The following is a 5732-nucleotide window of genomic DNA, read 5'->3' on the forward strand; positions in this document are numbered from 1 at the left end:
CTCCGGGATGTTGTACAAATCTGGCATGGTTATGTGGATTAGGGTTTCCACCGCATAACCCCACCAGTTTATTTCATTCGACTTGTCCACCTTGAGTATGTCCACGTCCTCCTTGCAGTTGTAAATTATTGCAGCTTCTATTCTTTCGGTATCATTTTCCGATGCGATTTTGCTTATTCGTACTCGCGCCACCCTTCTTCCACAACAAGTAGGAAGTAATACCCATTTTTCTGATCTCAACGCTGTCGTTGTATTCCTTTCTGCTTCATCTTCATTTTCGAAGCGAACTTCTACTGTTGCGTATGTTCTACCTCTATTGTAGAAGGTAGTTCTTCCTTGTATTTCTTGGAAACATTTTTCAATCTCTTCTACTTCTGCCACCTCTATTCTTTTTGAGACCACATTCCATGTTCTGCATGTTATGGGTTTTTCTCTGCTTTTTTACTTCGTTTTCAAGTGGTGTAACCCTCAGACAGTCTCCTCCCTTTTTGAAGCTGTCGTAGTATTTCCTCAGATTTCTTTTAACAGTAATATGTTGGCAGACAGGCTTTTGCCTGCTGCTTTCGCGTAAGTCTGGGCTTGCATACCCAACAAATGCAAATTTATTCTATGATGGAGTCCCTAATTTGCGTTCCGAAAGTGTTCAACCCTCTATAAACTGTATATATACACAACAAATGCAGCAGTTATTCTATAAAGGAGTCCCTAATTTGCGTCCCGAAAGTGTTAAACCTTCTATAAACTGTTGAAATACTCAACAAATGCAGCAGTTGTTCAATGATTGAGTCCCTAATATGCATACCGAAACTTTTTAACCCTCTATTATGCCAGTATACCAGCGGCCTGTCAATGGGGATCTTAGTCCACACAGTATCAATGTATGATATAATATATATGACACATTTGTTATAATTATATATAGGGCAAATTTAGTAATTTATCTTGTTATATTATTATAAGTATATGATACAGTATTATGTTAAATTTTTAATTTTAATGTTTTAGTTGGGAATTGTTATATATATATATATATATATATATATATATATATATTATATATATATATATATATATATATTATATATATTATATATATACATTTTCTATCATTTATATATATATATACACATACACACATATATATATATGTATATACATGCATATATATATATATACACATACATACGTACATACTCAAACACTCGCCCCATTCATACATAAACTATCACCCTGCTCGCGTAACGTCGTTGGGCAGGGTCAATGTTAATCCCTACACATTTTCCTCTCTCCGTTTATTTTGATTGTCTCCTAGATTTTCCTCTTAATCCTTCTTGACGATGCGCTTAGGTATGAAACGTTAAAGACTTCTAATCTTCCCAAATGCCCATGCCAGGTGGGCCACTTTTGGTAAACTAATACACATGCTTGATGTTCCTACATCAGTCTTCGTCTTTTTTCTGTGAATTTGAGTTATATATATATACAAACATATATATATATATATATATATATGTATATATATTTATATACATACATACATACACATACACACATATCTCTCTCTCTCTCTCTCTCTCTCTCTCTCTCTATATATATATATATATATATATATATATATATTTATATACAAATTTAACAATCAGTTATATGTACGAAGAAAATCATATCGTTATTTTAGATTACACCTTAATAATCCAAGAATAGTTTCAATTGCATTAACATACATACACACACACACATATAAGTATATATGCATATATTCATACACACACACGCACACACACACACAAGCAAACATACACATATACTTATATAACATTATTAGAATTAATAACAATATGTCCAAAAATTTATGTCACCACAAATTTATCAAGATAATCCAAATTTGTGAAACTCTCATTGAACATCTGAAAAAATAATTCGCTCTCAGAAAATGCTAATAAAAATAAACGCCAAATCAAATTGAACTTACGACATTTATTTATTCAACCAAGAGCGAAGTTATTGAATAACTTATTTTATATAAGTAAAAAATTTAAAAATACCATACTAATTCCATATTTTTTGACAATTTGAAATCTACATAAAAAAACCTAACGTAGGAATGACTGTGTGCTAAGTAGCTTACTTACAAACCACATGGTTCCGAGATCAGTCCCACTGCGTGGCACATTGGGCAAGTGTATTCTAATATAGCCTCGGACCGACCAAAGCCTTGTGAGTGGATTTGGTAGATGGAAACTGAAAGAATCTCGTCGTATATATGTATATATATATGTGTGTGTGTGTGTCTGTGTTTGTCCCCCCACATTGTTTGACAACCAATAATGGTGTGTTTACGTCCCCGTAACTTAGCGGTTCTGCAAAAGCGACCGATGGAAAATGTACTAGGCTTACAAAGAATAAGTCCTGGAGTAGATTTGCTCGACTAAAGGCGGTGCTCCAGCATGGCCGCAGTCAAATGACCGAAACAAGTAAAAGAGTAAAAGAGTAAAGAGTAACGTTGAAAACGAGTATATTTATCTGTCAAAATTGTTGACGTCACTGGATATATAAAGAATGTCATCAAGTTTAATAGAAAAATCTATACTCGTTTTCTACTGTAGATTTCTTTTTATGTAGATTTCAAATTGTCAAAATATCCGAAATTGGTATGGTATTTTTATAATTATTTTTAATAAAATACATTAGTTATTCCACGACGTCGCTCTTGGTTGAATGAAATGTCTAAAGTTAAATTTCGTTTGGTATTTCTTTTTGCTAGCGTTTTTTAACAGTAATAGTTATTTCAGATATTCAGTTAAAATTTCACCTATTCGGATTACCTTGAAAATTTTGTGTTCATAAAAAATCTTCGTACATATTATTAATTTTAATATTATGTGTGTATATATATATATATATATATGAATATAATATAAAATAAAATATATATATATATAATACATATGTGTGTGTGTATATGTATGTGTGTACATATATATATATATATATATATAATTCATATGTGTGTGTGTATATGTATGTGTGTACTATATATATATATATATATATTATATATATATATATATTATATATATATATATAGGGAGAGTTTACGGAAAAAACAAAAGACGAAGACGGGTGTTGTACAAAACAAACAGATGTATTAATACGTTTCGAGCCTAAGCTCTCCTACAGAAAGGGACACAGAACACACACACACACATATATATATGTGTGTGAGTGTGTGTGTATGTGTATGTGTGTGTGTGTATGTGTGTGTGTGTGTGAGTGGTGTGTATGTATATGTTAACGCAATTAAAACAATTGTCGGATTTTTAAGGTGTGATCTAAAATAAGGATATGATGTTCTCCGTACATATTGGTTGCTGTTAATAATCTGAATTTCTTAAAATTCTGCATACGTTTTGTTGTGCTTATCTGTCGTACATAAGAATTTACCTGGGATTTGTATCCCACTTAGAGTTACTGGTATCTACTAGTTGGAAAATTAACCTTGCTTAGTGTTTACCTGGTATTTCTACGACCTTTTAATCCCATTTTTCCTACATACATACATAGATACATACATACATATATGCATACATACAAACATACTCACTCATAAATACATACATATATACATACATGCATATATATACACTTTATACTTTAACTTGTTTCAGTCATGTGACTGTGGCCATGATGGAGCACCGCCATTAATCGAGCAAATCGATCCCAGGACCTATTATTTGTAAGCCTTCTATATATTCAATCGGATTCTTTTGCCGAAACGCTAAGTTACGGGGACTTACGTTTACAGCACCTAGGTTTCCCAAGCGGTCACCCATCTAAGTACTAACTAGGCTCGACTTTGCTTAACTTCGGTGATCGGACGAGAACCGGTGCTTTCAAAATGATATGGCCGTATATATATATATATATATATTTATAAATTGATCAAAATAAAAACATGATGCGGAGAATTCAGCGGTACATATGTTTCGGGCCTTTATTAGACAGATTTATAACAATGCATAATGTATGTCTGTGGCCTTCTTCAGCCGCGCACAACAGCTTCCACAAGGACATGTGTTACATCAAAAATTCTTGGTTGGGGATGCAAATCCTCTCATTCGCGTACGACATAATGCGGCAGCAGCATAGAATTGAAGCGTCCATCTCTTTCTTCTCTCAATGTAGAATGAGGAAATTTGGATGTTGAAGTAATGTAAATAAATAAATACATATATAGACGTGAAGATGGAGGGGCGAGAATTCAGGACGAGGGATAAAAAATGTATAAAAAGTGTAAGTATAGAAAAATATTAAAATGTAGAGTATAAAGATATAAAGGGATATAAGGAGATGTAAAGGGGGTATAAAGAATATAAAGAAGTATAAAGAAATATAAATAAATGTAAAGGCATAAGGTTATAAAGTAAAAATAGAAATAGAAATAAAAGTAAAAAGTAAAAAAATAAAAATAGGAATAAACATGGTAAAAATGTAAAAAAATATAAAGATAAGGGATGTATAGAGGTTACGGACCAAACATGGTGGTCAGGAGATTGATAAAATTAGTTGTAGAAGTTTGGGTGTCAATAAATCAACAGTTTCGTCTGGGGACCTAATGTGTTGTAAATCAGAGCTGTTGAGCGTTTAATCTGGTTCTTTGAATTAATGTCATCTAGTACATACATACCATCATGGATACATACACCCATATACACGCGTATATACGCCTCCAAGCCTATAAGCATACACACGCACTCGCGTGTAAACATGTACATAAAACACACACACCCACACGCACGCGCGTACATATACATACATACAACAGAATATCCGCATGTATACACGGACATTATACGTGTACACACCCATATGTACATACGTGCGCCCATCCCTACATACACATACGCATATGCCCACGCTTCCAGGTTTAGATATAAGATATTAAAGGATGTATATAAGAACGTATGTAAAGAATCACGCACTCACGTCTACACGCGCACGCACACACGGCTGTGTGTCCATATGTGCGTACACATATACACTTACATACACACAGAGAGACATACGCGCATATGGGTATAGCTATAAGATATTAAAAGATGTATACAAATAGGTTTAAACATATGAATATAAGAAAACATGTAAAAAAAGAAATACGGGGTATGTACATCCAGACGTAGATGTTTACTCGTACATATGTACATATATGTATACGTATACATACGTACACGGACGTTCGTATAATCATAAAGTGGATCCATAGGTAAGTAAATAGAGATATAAAGCGATAAGTTAGGGGTAAGAATGAGGGTAAGGGTAAAAATTAGAAATAAAAGTAAGAAATACAGTATAAAATAAGAAATACAATGTAAAAGTTAGAAATGAAATATAAAAATTATAAAAATTATAAGAGTTAAGGTAAGGGATGAAAATAAAAATGAGAATAAATCGAAGTAGAATAAAAGTAAAAATAAAATAAAAATAAAAATAAAATAAAAATATAATTTGGTAAAGTTTAACATGAGATGAAGGTGGTTGAAAGTTAGAGTGTGTGTTAAAGGTGCCTATATATATATATATATATATATATATATATATATATATATATATATATATATATATATATATATATATATATGCATACATAGATATAAGCATTTATCTATGGTCTAGTGTTCTTTGATTTTATTTGTGAAGTGGAGGGGTTTAATTTTAACTCTCTTGTAGTATAC

At 32.1% G+C, this 5732-nt stretch overlaps 1 non-coding gene across 1 annotated transcript; it reads right to left on the reverse strand.

The window, feature by feature from the left end:
- Window positions 1–3796: 3796 nt before the first annotated feature.
- LOC115208891 lies at window positions 3797–3915 on the reverse strand. The gene has a single exon (XR_003881303.1). It is a non-coding gene; the product is annotated as a 5S ribosomal RNA (ribosomal RNA).
- Window positions 3916–5732: the final 1817 nt, after the last annotated feature.

This window comes from Octopus sinensis, linkage group LG2 (assembly GCF_006345805.1).
Source record: "Octopus sinensis linkage group LG2, ASM634580v1, whole genome shotgun sequence".
NCBI classification, from domain to species: domain Eukaryota; kingdom Metazoa; phylum Mollusca; class Cephalopoda; order Octopoda; family Octopodidae; genus Octopus; species Octopus sinensis.